Source organism: Protopterus annectens, chromosome 17.part0 (assembly GCF_019279795.1).
Source record: "Protopterus annectens isolate FY-2018-M chromosome 17.part0, PAN1.0, whole genome shotgun sequence".
NCBI classification, from domain to species: Eukaryota; Metazoa; Chordata; order Ceratodontiformes; family Protopteridae; genus Protopterus; species Protopterus annectens.
This window is the reverse complement of record NC_056751.1, coordinates 317,490,187-317,507,686: the sequence shown is the minus strand read 5'-3', so window position 1 is coordinate 317,507,686 and position 17,500 is coordinate 317,490,187. Positions and strand designations below refer to the sequence as shown.

The 17,500-nt window shown below is 34.0% G+C and overlaps 1 protein-coding gene across 1 annotated transcript in view; it reads left to right on the top strand.

The window, feature by feature from the left end:
* SLC25A22 (solute carrier family 25 member 22) overlaps nucleotides 1–17,500 on the top strand; it is a 1,136,472-nt gene that overhangs the window by 912,137 nt on the left and 206,835 nt on the right. The window lies entirely within an intron of this gene.

Here is a 17,500-nt window from a genome sequence, read left to right as displayed (position 1 = left end):
GGATATCTATTTTGTTAGAGCGAGACCAGCTTAAACACTCTAGAATTAAAGCAGAGATTAAACGTACACTCCAAAATCTCTCAAAACTCATTTGTACTGCTAATTTAGACTCACGTATTTCAAATATGAATAGTAAATTGAAAGAGCATGAAAATGAGTTGATTGAACGTAAAACCACTAAACTTAAGAGAGATTTGAAAGACTATGAAGCCGGTAAGGCATTCTTATGGCATAAGAAGCAGCGTAACTCTTTGAAAAATGAACAGACCACCTTAAATAAATCTTCAAATACATCTAGGAGTGTATCATTTGTGTCTGACGTCTCTATGACGTCAGTTGGTGCGGAAGGTAATGGCGAACAGTATCCTGCTTTACCAGCGGCTCAGGATTCGGTGAGATTCAATAAAGAATTCTCTACAGGTGGCAGAAATGGTGAACCAAATAAAAATGAGAAGAAACAAACTAGTTTTCAACCGGAGTCAGTTTTGTATAGGGACAATACGATGCAAATTAAAAGGTCCTGATATATCTACCTCGGACTCTATTGTGGTAAATATTTCTGACTTTCAACTTACTGAGGGACAATATAGAGTTTTGAATTATGGACTTAAATTTATCCTGACTGTTATACCTCACATCCATGAATTAAAGTGTGATGTATTTAGGTTTTGTCACAAATTACACTTGGCATATTATTTTGAACATAAAAATGATGCTGAAGTTGTTTTACATACTGATATGAATAGTAGTTCAGAGGATAGCTTTTTTTTCATGTAATTCTGATATTATTAATGATTTAATTGATGGAGATGACTTTAATGGTTATAGTCTATTTAATACTAGTAACATCAAATGCAAAAGTGAATTTATTCCTTCTTACATGCATGATGGTATAAAAAACTTCACACAAATGTTAAACTATGCCATTGAATGTGAGTTTTATTTATTTATGAAAGACAAAAAGAACTTTATGTACAATCTGACCATGCAGGAATGGAGGGATCTACAAAAGCTAGTTAAGAATAAAAATATAGTTATTAAACCCTCTGATAAGGGGGGTAAAATAAGTATTATGCATGTCCAACAATACTATGCTACATGTATGGATCATTTAAAGAGCAGTGTAGTCTATAGAGTTAGTAATTTGAATGAATATAGGCAGGCAATGAAGAAGTTTGAAATGTTGTTATATAAAGGGCATCACCTAGGGTATTTCTCAAAAATTGATCTGGATAAAAAAATGTAATTGTGGTTATAGTGAATTGGCAGTATTCTACTGTCTTCCGAAAATCCACAAAGATATTCATAATCCACCTGGTATGCCGATAGTATCAGCGAAGAAATGCTTTTTATCAAATATTGGTTATTTGCTCCATGAAATTTTGTTACCATATGTTGTAAAATTACTTCCTATATTAGAGATAGTATGGATTTTTTGGATAAGCTATCAAATATAGTATGGTCAAAAGACATGTATTTTATAACATTGGATGTGTGTAGCTTATACACCAATATTAAGCATGATCATGGTCTAGAAGCAATTTGTTATTTTATTGGTGATAACCCTAGGGGGATTATATAATGGAACTGCTTCTTTTTTGTCTTGAAAATAATTAATTCACATTTAATGATGTCATTTTCCATCAATATCAAGGTACAGCCATGGGGGCTCCTTTTGCCCCCATGTATGCGAACCTTGCTAAGGGTTTATATGAATTGGAGTATTTGTATCACTCTGAATTTTTCAATAATCATGTAATGTATTATTATAGATTTATTGATGACCTCATTTTTATATGTCAAGGAGGTTCTGATGAGGTTAATAAATTTGTTAGTGAGTTACATCAGAATAGGTTTGGTTTTTGTTTTAATGGTTTGCAAGTTGCTAGGGCTGTAACTTTTCTAGATATTGCACTTACTATTAATAATGATGAATTGATTACATCAGTCCATAGGAAATTTGAAGATGGAGGTCGGTATTTATTTGGCAGTAGCTGTCATCCACCCCATACTATTTCTTCACTTCCTTTTAGTGAATGTCTTAGAATTAGAAGACTATGTAATAATGAGGTGGATTTTAATAGAGAAATTGATAGACTATATCATATGTTTATCTCTAGGGAATACCATTCGGATAATGTATCAACTGCTAGCAGGGTAATCCAAAGTGAATGGTGGTACAATTAGTGCTCAAAAAACACTAGTAACAAAAAATAAAGCACTAAAGTTGCAAATCAAGTTGCGTGTCCAAGACACTCTTTATTGTCACAATAAATTCCACAGAAAATTAAGCGCTTTCGTCAAAATAAGTTTGACTGCATCAGAATTGGTCAGTAAACCACAAGACACTTTTTTATATACTATTATTTATCCCGTGATTGGTTAACCCTATCACAGTATCCAACAAATTAGTTAAACAATTAAAATCTTAAAGTTACCAACCTAAAAAAGTATAAATGAATAAAATTTTTTTTACAAAAATACTTTCTAAAACCTGTCTTTACATCACATTTCCCTTGTAAATCCAAACTTTTATAAACAAAAGTGTGTTTATTACAAGAAGGCTGTTTAAAGAATTTCTGCTTTCTCTTTTAAAACACAATGAATGCTCAAATAATCATTTAAGCCAGGGGGAAGGTTTGCAGCCAACCTCAGTTGCCACATAAGCTCCTTTTTATATAAAATATTCTGCCAGTCCCCTCCGCTTGGTTCTAGATTTATTTGGTCAAGTATGGCAAATTTGTAACCTGTGTAATTGTCACAAGACATGCTGTGTTTATACAATGCATTGGCCTCTCTTTTGTTTCTAATATCGTATAGATGTTCATATATTCTGGTCTTGAGACATCTTTCTGTTTTCCCAATATAATATGAATTACATGTATTACACCTAGCCATGTACACTAACCTACTAGAGTAACAATTGCCTCTCCTAAAACAAACAACACTTTTGGTTGTATTTTCCAAACAAATCACTTGATCTTGTAGGATATAACAACAATATTTACATCTACCACATGGTTTGGTGCCTCTTAGTGTTTGATTTTTGGTAGATGCATGTTGTCCTTTCTCTAAAATTCTTTTAATATTGGGCCCAATTTCTGTAGTAAAAAAAGGTAAATCTCCCACCACTTTGTATACCTCATGGTCCACTTTAAATATACTCCAGTTTTTCTGTATAATTCCTTTTAATTGTTGACATAAGGGGCTGTACTGTACAATGCAAGTTTGTTCAAAATTAATATTGTTCACTGTTCCACCATTCTCATTAAAATTCACATTTTTATTTTTATTCAAACCTTTACCCAGGAGGGGTGTGTATTTTTCCCCCACTCTCTTGAATTTCATTGAGCGTGTTTTCAACTAAACTTACAGGGTAACCCCTTTCCAAAAACATACATCTAAGGAGGTTAAATTCAACCAAAACATCTTCATACAAAGAAGTCATCTTGGCTACTCTAACAGCTTGTCCTTTTATTATACTCCTCTTCTGAGATAAAGGATGGTGGCTGTTAAAGTATAAATAGTTGTTACAAAAAGTTTTTTTACGATAAATCCTGGATATAAATTGTTCTTTGTCCTTAATAATTTTAATATCTAGGTAACTGATCTCATAAAAATCGTAATGAAAGGCAAACTTTAAAAACTCTGTAGTTTGGTTCAAATATTGAATAAATAGATGAATATCTTCCACAGTACCCTTCCATAAGATAAAGATGTTGTCCAAAAACTGACAATAGAAAGAAATCTTCTCGTAAAACTCACTTTTGGAAACATGTTCTCTTTCCCATCCCAATAATACCAAATTTGAGTAGGTGGGGGCGCAAGCTGCTCCCATTGCTACTCCTCTGACTTGTTGATAGTATTCATCCTCAAAAAAAATGTAATTGTTATCTAGAATAAGTTCCATTATTTCACAAATTAAGTTAACTTCATCATTTTTTAAGTTGGACAAATTATAAAGAGTTTCCTCAAAATAAGTTAACCCTTCCTGCTTAGGAATACAGGTGAAAAGATCAATTACATCAATGGTCAGAAGGTGTAAATCAGAATGCCACAGTTCACTTTTAAACTGCCCAAGAAAATCCCAAGAATCTTTCACCAAATGTGGGCATGAATCAACCACATGTTTGATCTTCCCGTCCACATACACTGATAAATTGTGTGTTTTGGATCCAGCCGCCGCTACTATAGGCCTAAAAGGTGGATTCTCTATATTCTTATGTATTTTGGGTATGCCAAAGATAACCGGAATTTTGGGATACAGGTTTTTTAAAAAGTCATAATCTGCCTTAGTGATCCTTTGATCCATTAAGTATTCATACAAAAAACTGTCTATTCTTTGGTATGCTATGTGTATTTCGTTCCTGGAACAGGCAGAGTAATTGTTACCATTAAACAAAATTTCTTGCATGACATTAGTATAGTCAATAGTATTGTATATAACAATACCTCCCCCTTTGTCAGGAACCATAACACGTATACTCTTGTTATTCCTCAAATTCTGAAGCAGAATTCTTTCAGAATTATTAAGATTATGAAAATTTTTTTTGTGCTGGCTCCAAATCTTGTATATATCATCCCTTATAACTTTCTCAAATGTACTTATAAGTGGATGCAATGGGGGATTAAAAGTACTGCTTTTCTTGTAGCCCACCATAGTTTGATTGGTATCATGTTTTTCATTCCTACCATTTATTAATTTTAGGTTTAATTTCCTTAAATATAATTGCAAATCTACAAGAGTGTCAGCAATGTCCGGAATTTTTGTGGGTACAAATTTAAACCCTTTAGAAAAAAGGGAAAAATATTCTGGTGAAATTTCCTTATCAGTGTAATTATAAATGTGAAAACCATTCATAGTGTGTTGTATTTTATTCAGATTATCATTTAAATCAGGGCAAGCTAAAAGTTCACCTACCACCTGGGTGAATTCCTGTACTTTTGCACTACTTTGTGGTAGGCAGAAAAATTCGCTTGTTTGCGATTCGCTATTCTTTTGGAGCGTCTGAATAAAGGAAAATCCTGATAACTCACAGACTGTTGGTCATCATCCATATTAAATTGTTCTGCTTCATCTATAACCTCAAAATTTGTGAGGTTGGAAACAAGTTCATCAGTTTTGCTACTACTAAAGTAAACTGTGCTGCCTTTATCATAACCAATTAATTTATATGTTGGGTATACATCCCCATGTAGATATTGTTTTTTTATCTCTGGCCAACTTCTTAACCTTTTTGTTAAAAACATTATCCATTTTTTGCCAACTCTATTCAGGATCTTGTTGTATAAACCCTGGTATTGGTCAAAAAGCAAGTCAGAAACAATCTTTTGATTTAAATGATCAACTTCTTTCTGCAATTTACCCTCCATGGCTTCATAAATCAGTACACTTTTTTCAAGTAGTTCTAAACCCCATTTATCAAACATATTAATAAATTCAATAATACATCCTTGATCATAATGTATTCCATAAGGGAATTTAAAAACTCTAAGGCCTTGTGGCACCATTCTTGCTTTTATGCATTCATTTAAATAACATGTTTCCAATTGACACATTTTATATTTAAAAAGCTTTTTTTCAAAAACATATATCATGTCCTTTAAAGATTTATACTCATTATAAACATTTTCTTTTCCTTTTTGGATGTTGGAATGGCCACAAGTTGTACTAGAAAAGGAATAATGTTTTTGAATAAGATGTCCATATTGTTCATTAGAGTCACCAGAAGTTACATTAAATCTGTCTTTGTTAAAGTTTTGATTAAAGCCACGCGTAGTGGCCGTTTTATGGTTTACTGTTTTAGTAGTTTCCTTAAAACAGTTACAAACTCTATCCCCTTCTTGGGAACTGTGATTACCTTGAGTACAATTGTTTCCAGGTGAACCATTAATATGATAACAAGTCATACCTTTTTTAATGTTTTTATTACTCTGTAGGTGGTTTGTAACCTCCGTTATGCCAGTTTCATGGTTGGATTCATTTCCTGGGTCAATGTCAACCACACAATTGGATCGATTGTTGGTTTTAGCCAAAAACTAAGCCGACCTGCTTTCATTACTGTTAGCGTTTGTAGCGGGAACAGGAAGAGCGTTTCCAATCACGGGATAACTAATAGTATATAAAAAAGTGTATTGTGGTTTACTGACCAATTCTGATGAAGTCAAACTTATTTTGATGAAAGTGCTTAATTTTCTGTGGAATTTATTGTGAAAATAAAGAATGTCTTGGACTCGCAACTTGATTTGCAACTTTAGTGCTTTATTTTTTGTTACTAGTCTTTTTTGAGCACTAATTGTACCACCATTCACTTTGGATTATTAGTTTTTATTTTGGTGGTGTGGTTGCTATGGAGTCCAACAACTCTATTGAATTTTCACATATTTTGGACTCTGGGCAAAACGCTGAAATTTTGGCAGTAAAAAGGGACATTGCAGACCTTAAGCGTGATGTTACTTGACTTTTGGAAATGTTTTCCCAGCCACTTTCCATCTACAATCGTTCTTCACCTTGTACTGGTTCAGTTAAGGTGGACCGACATCAACAGCAGTGTTTAAATCATGCTTATGGCTTGGACTCTGGTACGTTTGACCTTAATAAACCTAGGGAAGGTTTTGAGGTTGCACAAGTGCGAGTGTGAACACGCTCTTCCTGTTCCCGCACAAACGCTAACAGTAATGAAAGCAGGTCGGCTTCGTTTTTGGCTAAAACCAACAATCGATCCAATTGTGTGGTCAACATTGACCCAGGAATTGAATCCGACCATGAAACTGGCGTAACGGAGGTTACAAACCACCTACAGAGTAATAAAAACATTAAAAAAGGTATGACTTGTTACCATACTAATGGTTCATCTGGAAACAATTGTACTAGAGGTAATCACAGTTCCCAAGAAGGTGATAGAGTTTGTAACTGTTTTAAGGAAACTACTAAAACAGTAAACCATAAAACGGCCACTACGCATGGCTTTAATCAAAACTTTAACAAAGACAGATTTAATGTAACTTTTAGTGACTCTAATGAACAATATGGACATCTTATTTAAAAAAATGATTATTCCTTTTCTAGTACAACTTGTGGCCATTCCAACGGCCAAAAAGGAAAAGAAAATGTTTATAACAAGTATAAATCTTTAAAGGACATGATATATGTTTTTGAAAAAAAGCTTTTTAAATATAAAATGTGTCAATTGGAAACATGTTATTTAAATGAATGCATAAAACAAGAATAGTGCTGCAAGGCCTTAGAGTTTTTAAATTCAGTTATGGAATACATTATGATCAAGGATGTATTAGTGAATTTATTAATATGTTTGATAAATGAGGTTTAGAACTACTTGAAAAAAGTGTATTGATTTATGAAGCCATGGAGGGTAAATTGCAGAATGAAGAATCAAAATATTGTTTCTGACTTGCTTTTTGACCAATACCAGGGTTTATACAACACGATCCTGAATAGAGTTGGCAAAAAATGTGATAATGTTTTTAACAAAAAGGTTAAGAGGTTGGCCAGTGATAAAAAACAATATCTACATGGGGATGTATATCCAACATATATATTAATTGGTTACAATAAGGGCAGCACAGTTTACTTTAGTAGTGGCAAAACTGATGAACTTGTTTCCAACCCCACAAATTTTGAGGTTATAGACGAAGCAGAACAATTTAATATGGATGATGACCAACGGTCTGCGGGTTATCAGGATTTTCCTTTACCCAGACGCTCCAAAAGAATAGCGAATCGCAAACAAGCAAATTTTTCTGCCTACCACAAAGTAGTGCAAAAGTACAGGAATTCACCCAGGTGGTAGGTGAACTTTTACCTAGCCCTGATTTAAATGATAATTTGAATAAAATACAACACACTATGAATGGTTTTCACATTTATAATTACACCGATAAGGAAATTTCACCAGAATATTTTTCCCTTTTTTCTAAAGGGTTTAAATTTGTACCCACAAAAATTCCGGACATTGCTGACACTCTTGTAGATTTGCAATTATATTTAAGGAAATTAAACCTAAAATTAATAAATGGTAGGAATGAAAAACATGATACCAATCAAACTATGGTGGGCTACAAGAAAAGCAGTACTTTTAATCCCCCATTGCATCCACTTATAAGTACATTTGAGAAAGTTACAAGGGATGATATATACAAGATTTGGGGCCAGCACAAAAAAATTTTCATAATCTTAATAATTCTGAAATAATTCTGCTTCAGAATTTGAGGAATAACAAGAGTATACGTGTTATGGTTCCTGACAAAGGGGGAGGTATTGTTATATACAATAGTATTGAATATACTAATGTCATGCAAGAAATTTTGTTTAATGGTAACAATTACTCTGCCTGTTCCAGGAACGAAATACACATAGCATACCAAAGAATAGACAGTTTTTTGTATGAATACTTAATGGATCAAAGGATCACTAAGACAGATTATGACTTTTTAAAAAACCTGTATCCCAAAATTCCGTTTATGTTTGGCATACCCAAAATACATAAGAATATAGAGAATCCACCTTTTAGGCCTATAGTAGTGGTGGCTGGATCTAAAACACACAATTTATCAGTGTATGTGGACAGGAAGATCAAACATGTGGTTGATTCATGCCCACATTTGGTGAAAGATTCTTGGGATTTTCTTGGGCAGTTTAAAAATGAACTGTGGCATTCTGATTTACACCTTCTGACCATTGATGTAATTGATCCTTTCACCTGTATTCCTAAGCAGGAAGGGTTAACTTATTTTGAGGAAACTCTTTATAATTTGTCCAACTTAAAAAATGATGACGTTAACTTAATTTGTGAAATAATGGAACTTATTCTAGATAACAATTACATCTTTTTTGAGGATGAATACTATCAACAAGTCAGAGGAGTAGCAATGGCAGCAGCTTGTGCCCCCACCTACTCAAATCTGGTATTATTGGGAAGGAAAAGAGAACATGTTTTCAAAAAGTGAATTTTACAAGAAGATTTCTTTCTATTGTCGGTTTTTGGACGACATCTTTATCTTATGGAAGGGTACTGTGGAAGATATTCATCTATTTATTCAATATTTGAACCAAGCTACAGAGTTTTTAAAGTTTGCCTTTCATTACGATTTTTATGAGATCAGTTACCTAGATATTAAAATTATTAAGGACAAAGAAAAATTTATATCCAGGATTTATTGTAAAAAAACTTTTTGTAACAACTATTTACACTTTAACAGCCACCATCCTTTATCTCAGAAGAGGAGTATAATAAAAGGACAAGCTGTTAGAGTAGCCAGGATGACTTCTTTGTATGAAGATGTTTTGGTTGAATTTAACAGTGAACAATATTAATTTTGAACAAACTTGCATTGTACAGTACAGCCCCTTATGTCAACAATTAAAAGGAATTATACATAAAAACTGGAGTATATTTAAAATGGACCATGAGGTATACAAAGTGGTGGGAGATTTACCTTTTTTTACTACAGAAATTGGGCCCAATATTAAAAGAATTTTAGAGAAAGGACAACATGCATCTACCAAAAATCAAACACTAAGAGGCACCAAACCATGTGGTAGATGTAAATATTGTTGTTATATCCTACACGATCAAGTGATTTGTTTGGAAAATACAACCAAAAGTGTTGTTTATTTTAGGAGAGGCAATTGTTACTCTAGTAGGTTAGTGTACATGGCTAGGTGCAATACATGCAATTCATATTATATTGGGAAAACAGAAAGATCTCTCAAGATCAGAATATATGAATATCTATACGATATTAGAAACAAAAGAGAGGCCAATGCATTGTATAAACACAGCATGTCTTGTGACAATTACACAGGTTACAAATTTGCCATACTTGACCAAATAAATCTAGAACCAAGAGGAGGGGACTGGCAGAATCTTTTATATAAAAAGGAGCTTATGTGGCAACTGAGGTTGACTGCAAACCTTCCCCCTGGCTTAAATGATTATTTGAGCATTCATTGTGTTTTAAAAGAGAAAGCAGAAATTCTTTAAACGACCTTCTTGTAATAAACACACTTTTGTTTATAAAAGTTTGGATTTACAAGGGAAATGTGATGTAAAGACAGGTTTTAGAAAGTATTTTTATAAAAAAATGTTTATTCATTTGTACTTTTTTAGGTTGGTAACTTTAAGATTTTAATTGTTTAACTAATTTGTTGGATACTGTGATAGGGTTAACCAATCATGGGATAACTAATAGTATATAAAAAAGTGTCTTGTGGTTTACTGACCAATTCTGATGAAGATGAAGTCAAACTTATTTTGACGAAAGCGCTTAATTTTCTGTGGAATTTATTGTGAAAATAAAGAGTGTCTTGGACTCGCAACTTGATTTGCAACTTTAGTGCTTTATTTTTTGTTGCTATCAACAGGGTCATAGAGGGAGGCAGTACTAAGTATAGAGCTCAGGATTATGTTCAAAATCATGTTAATATGTTGAATATGAATGAAAATAGAACAGATAAAAGAGAAAAATATACTTCATTACCACCTATGGTTTATTTAGTCCTATACTTATTGATATAGTAAAATATTATTGGCAGTATTTATTTAAATATAATGAACTAGCCAATATTTTGTGGCCTTATATAGGTGTATCATACAAGAAAGGTAGAAACCTCAGGGACATCTTAGTACATAATTATTTTACTTTTCCAGTTGACCCTATCACTATTGTTGATATACCCTTAGGTACTTATTCGTGTGGACATTGTAATGTTTGTATATATATATATATATATATATATATATATATATATATATATATATATATATATATATATGGTTAGAACATTTGATTTTATTAATGGACACAGGTTTTCTCCATCAGAAATATTTAATTATGAAATACAAGGGGTTGTTTATGCCCTACAATGCTCATGTTGCCTTGTATACATTGTAGAAACAAAAATAAACTTTAAATGCAGGCTACAAGAGCATATTAGGAATATAAGAAACAATAAGACAGAGAGACCTATGGTCAAACATTTTTTAGAATGTCATAATTCCAATGTACATGATTTGAAGGTTAGCATTCTGGAAAGATTACCTGTAGGATTTTGTTCAGATGAAGTATACAAAAGGAAATTAATGTATAAAGAGAGTCTGTATATTTTAAAGTTTAACACTATGTCCCCTTTGGTATTGAATCTTGAATGTAATTGGAAAGATTTGATTTAATTGATTGCTTTTAATTGTATAATTGATGTGTGGGTGTATATATAAAGGTGTGTCTTTTAATAGTTTTTTTTGTACTCCTTGAAGGCTTGTGCCGTAGCACTGGAGAGAGAATAAATTCTGTTGACTGGTCCTGGTTCCTGGTTGTTGTATTTCTATTAAAATAAGCATGCCTGACCTCATCAAATGCTGTGGGTATATACAGAATGTTGATATTGCAAATCACTGCTGAGAGGTATGAAGTACATAGTGAATATGGCACAATTGAATATCATGCCTTTTTTTTATATATATAGCTATAAGGACAGTAGATAATTATCATTTATAAATAAATCCTGATGCTATGCCTGTAATGTCTGTTGCGTGGAAAGTGATAATGGCTCTAAAGAGTAGACTAGAGTAAGAAATGAAGTGAAGGGAAAGCTTAGGTGTCATCAAGAATCAGTTAGTGCCAGTAGGATGCAGGAGACTAAACTATGTGCATATGGGTCAGCAGAATCTACAGATACCCAAAGAGATATGCACCATTTGAAAACGTGTATTGATGTAAACAAAATCCATGAGTGTGTCTATGGAAAATATAGTTAGGTGAAAGTAGATCATAAACTCTTTTAATGTGTATTTAGAAAGTATATGTACAAAATTACAGATGATATTGCTTAATTTTCAGATGTATGATCTGAAAGTGATATACAAGCCAGCCAAGAAGCTATGTTTAACACACATTTTGAATAGGGCACATCTACTACTGAAGTATGAAAATTTGTTAGAAGAATTATGGACTGTTTGATTACTACTATGGTTATCAATGACAGAAGAAAAAGTAAAATAATTCCAGAGATGTACTCACACTGATCGAGAAATGGAAATTCTGCAGAAAAGTATAGTGAGAGGTTGGCATGCACAAGAGCATTTCTTCCTGGTCCTCAGCTGAAAATAGGTTCTGTCATAGTCAGTCTTTCCTAGTAAACAAATGTTAAATAAGTAAAATCAGTAGTAAGGAATGAAATTCAGGATGATTTTTTTTTAAAGAAGAAATATGTTATGTTCAAGGCTTGCTAATCAAAGCTGCCAAAATAATAATTCCCATTCAAAGGAGAGGACAAATGCTTGCGACAACACATGACTCCTGGGAATAGCAAATTGCAAAGAAAGAAAAGAAGATATATTGTATTAGTCAGGAATATCAATATATGTAGTGCAGAAGTGTGCCGTATGCATCTTATATCATAACAACAATCCACAGGAAGAGGTGTTAGCAAACCAAGTGCCAAAACATCTGTGGAGAAGAGCAAATATGGATTTGTTTCATTTTTAAAGAAGCTAAGGGTATTATATGTATAGGTTATTATTCCAAGTATGCTGAAATTCTGACACAACTTGTTTAAGTGTGATCGCTGCATTATTCTATAATTTTTTTGACCGGGATGTTTTTATTATTTATTTATTTTGTACAACTATATGAACTTTTTATGCTTTAGAGAAAAAAAACCACTGATATGTATGAGTTTAAATATTAACTCTGTTAAATCTATGTAATTATGTGATTATAACCTGAAGATGTAATCCTGGAAACAGCATCTATGTCGTGAGGGTTATCATCAGAGACTGAAGAAGTGCAAGGTTGTAAAGGTGTCTGTTGCTGTGTTAGACTTGTTCCTGCATGTTTGTAAAGGCATTTATCACTGTGCTTAGTTCAAAATATGCAGTAGCAGGAATTATGTCAGGAAAGAAGTTTTCAGGGAATAAGCAGAAAATTTGGAATTGTACACCAGCTTATAAAATGTAAACGCAACAAAAGAGCAGCCCCTCTCCCACATGGTGTATGTTTCTATACAGCATACATTTTCAGTACTACAAAAGTCATTTTTGGGGAAAGGGGCAATTTAAACTATAGCTATGTTAAATATGCCACTGCCCTTTTAATCTGAATTCTTGCACATGTAGTTGCACAAATGAATTTTTTTAAGTGAATGGCATGGCCTATATTGCATATGATTAACTATACCTTTGGCAGGCTTTGCTCAAAAGACAGCTAGACTCAATAAGTGATTTCCTATATCCAAACTCTTCTAGTTCCGCCAGGTATCCTATCTGAGTAACTAGCAAATGCCTTAACCATGGAGCTAGAAAAAAGAGAAGAAACAGTCTTTCTCAAGGATTGTATGAGTGGCCTCTGTTTCTGAGACACAGAGGTGATTTTACCCCTACTTTGTGTGAACAAGGACAAAGGTGTTTTTTTTAGGTGTCATCCTTCCATGGATGTATTTTCTTCAGGAAGAGGGGATTCCATGTGGCAGATTTCAGACAAAGACTGAATACAGTTAATTTACCCTATTGGCAATCCTCTGCTTATTCTTTAAGGAGTGCACATGGAGTCCTGTGCCAGTGACATTAATCCAATGAATGGATATTCTGAATAAAATAAAGTTGTTGAAAAACGTACTGGCAATTTGAAACAGAATATTAAATGGAGTATTCTTCTAACAAACTTGTGTGTCCAGAATGAACTACATTGGGGTAAAAGATAGTTTTTAGCAAAGCCGCAACTTTATTGAGTTCCACATGTTGCTGTAGACCCTGCAGGTGAGGCAAGAAGTTTTAAGAATTTCATAAGAAAACAGAAGTTACTGAAAAAGTCCTTCTTTTGAAAGAACAAGATTCTCTATTCATTATGCTTTCTAATATCTACAACAGAAGACAAACTAAAGTCCATATTAGAATTCACCTATATGAACATGTTTCTCTGAATAAAGACATTCAACATATTAATTCTGCAGCACCCCCCACCCCACCTCCCATTCCCCAAAGGGTACTGATGAGTGTTGTAGAACTGAATGATGTTTAGTTATATACCAGTGTTTGATCTCCATTTGAGAATTCTGTGATTTCAAATGAGAAGCCAGCACATCCGTTTCATAGTGCTCATATCTGGACTGGCAACAGCAACTCAAATATTTTCCAAGTGTCTTACTTTGACAGTGACAGTTTTAAGCTAGACATGCATCCATATTTCTTTTACTCTGATGACAGTGTCATAGAAACTCAGTTATAGCATGAGCTGCTGAAACACTTTTAACAGTGAACATTTATCTTCTAGTTTCAAAGAATATTCTGAGCTTAATATTTCAAGAGGATTCTGGGACACAGGTCAGCAAGTACTCTGTTGATATAGGATGAAAGCCTTTGCTTGAGAAAATTTCGCTGGCATCTTGGTAACTTGTGGGATCATAACAAGGATGTTTTACTATATCTAAAAGTAAAAACATTACTGATGCCTTGCAATAGGCAGGCCTTTAACTGCTGTTAGTAGACACTACCCATGAAAGAAAGAAAGAGAGTGAGAAAGCAGTTTTCGTGTTGTGTCCTATAGTGCTAAAGGAGAGAAACTGGATCTTGGATTTGGAAGTGAAGTAGGCAGCTATTTGGGAACACGTGATTGCCAGATATTGCTTTTCAGGCTCTTACAGAATGGGATGAGACTTTGAGAAGCTATAATAAACATACATGAAATTTGTATAGAGGAACAATGGGGATACATAAAATCTCCTGTCACAGAAGCAGCAAATTGTGTTTTGTGAAATAAATATGTATATCAAAAAGAAAGAAAGAAAGAAAGAAAATGAAAAGGGATTCTCATTTCAGGTGACAGCATAGATCGGGGAAAATGTAATGAATTTAGGAACTATAAAGATACACAGGAAGAGGAAGAAGACAATTTAATCAACGTAAGAAGAAACAAAAAGTTGTGAGAAAAGCTAAAGCCCACACTAAGAAAAAATTTTCCCAGTTCAGTCAAAAAGGAGAGAAATATCTTATAGCGTTAAAGGCAGTAAAGAAAAACAAAGGAAGTACTAGTGAAACTTAATAAAACAGACAGGTGATGGTCACAAAAGATGCCAAAAAAGCAGTTATATTAAATTCATGCATTTCCTCAGTTTGCATGCAGACATTTCAGAATCTCTACAAGAAAAGTTATCACTGCCTGCTTATGACACAAAGCTATGGCTGAGATAACAAGAAGCTGTAGAAAAGATAGAAACAGACCTAGCAGTAGTAAAGGCATGACAGCTTTAATTCATTGAAAAAAAATGCATAATAATTCATTGGGGAATTCCAACTTCAGTAGTGTATGGGGATAAAGCCTTGACTATGGACCAATTAACCCAAGTTCAGTTAGTGGCTAGAGTGTCTGATGGAGCTGGCATTGAGAAGATGGACATGCCATCCTGGGAGACAGTTGTATGTTGTCACAGTCCCTTAGAGCAGGAGTAGCAATGCAGATGTCAGGCCTGGTAATGGATGTTAGGCTAGCAAGCTGTCAGTGCAGGCATACAGAAGCATGTACTCACATTGGTAAGGCATTGTAGGCCTCCACAGTGATAGAAATCATACATTCCTCTGCCCATGAGTGGGATTAGGTCATATAAAAAGCATTTATTTCTAGGATGTCAGCATGGGCATAAAATACCTTCATGGCTGACTGAAAGACAGTTCCCTCCAGACAGATCTTGTTCTGCTCTTGGGTGAAATTCTTAGGTAAGGGAATAAATGGGTTTTGTCCAGTTTGGGGCTGCTGGACAGATGGTGGGCAAAGGATAAGGAAGTACACAATTGGAGAGGAAACTGTAATAATAGCAAAAAAAGAAAGTGATCAAATGGTACATCAGTAGACTAAAGGTAAGTATGCAATGCATCAGTGTGGCAAAGAAGGCAGGCAAGCTACTGTTATGAGTAAGAGACATCACCTGTTAAAAAAGGGTAAGTTAGTTAGTTTTCCCATATGTAGACTGATGTAAAGGCCCTCTCCTAGAATGTGTTGTATTTAGTTCTAGAAACCTTAATGGTCAACAGAATGCAGGCAGTAATGACACATTACAGAAGAGGGCAACAAAAGCATTGCATATACTTTACAAGTAGCAATATAAAGGAAATGTACATTAAGTTAAGACTTACATTGTTAAGGAAAAATGGCAGTGATCGGGATTACTGAAACATATAAGCAACTCAGGAAGCCTACAAAGTCCCAAAGAGTGTTCAGTCTTTCAAAAAAGACACAAGAACTTGAGGACACAATTTGAAGATACAAGATGGAAGTCTAAAAAGATAATCAACAAATAAATAAGTCTGAAGAGATATATGAAGAGGCATTTTATTCCTCAAAAAGGATGCTGGATGATTGTAACCAACTTCCTGTAAAGGTGGCAGTGTCAAGAAACTGACAGAATTTAGGCTTGCATGGGACAGACATAATGTAATTCTACTATATGGACGAAAAAAAGGTACTTACGTATTATCGCAACCACACACTGTTAGCATTCAAGGTATTCTCAGCAACATTCCATTCTCAATTAACTAACGTGCTGCTGAGAATGCCGTGAATGCTGACAGTATGTGGTTGCTATAATACGTTAGTTTTCACCCCCCTCATCTTTCAGAAGTTTACTCGCTGCATGTTTAGACAACACATAAAAAGAAAACGGCAAGTAGAAAACTGCAAGTGGTTTTAATAAGCATTATTTTGCTGTGATTCTGACAGTGTGTTTTTTTTTTACTTTAAAATGCAGAGTATGTTCTATATATAGTTATTCATTGCGGTAAAATGCATACTAATTCCCATTCCCTTGTTCTGCCAGTGTCTCAAAGTAATAATAATACTAACATTTTAAAACTGTCCCTGACTATTTTTGGATTGTCCGTTGAAAATGGACACGTATCCAATTGGACTGTCCTGGTCAACAAATGTAATGTAAATAAATGTAAATTTGTCCCTGATTGGGTTGGGTGACAGCTATGTGAAAGCTATATGTAAGATTGCGAAAGGTAGTGTTAAACACTTTTTGGAGAAGGAAGCTCGATGGTTATGCAAACAATTGACCATTTGCTTGTATCCAATGACTGTTTTGTGCCGTTGCCTGTACTGGGGGAAACTGTTGGATGTAAAGAGATAAATGAACAACCGCTTTTCAAGACATTAGTTACGTCAGTAGAGAGAGTATGGTTTACGTATTTTCACAACCATACACTCTATGCATTCTCGGCAGCACGTTATTTCACTGAGCATGTAATGTTGCCGAGAATGCCTTGAATGATGTTAATGTGTGGTTGCGATTATATGTAAGTACTGAAAAAATAAAGTAGGTATTAACTAAGTCACCTACTGGCTGCTAGTTGCATCCCAAAATAGCAGACCAAGTCTGTCATACAAGGTATTCTTTTTATGATGTTGCCAACGTATAATGTAGGATGGAGTACATTCATTTGAGTGACCTACCTTTCCTCGATCAGGTATAACACTGAGTTTAAATGTC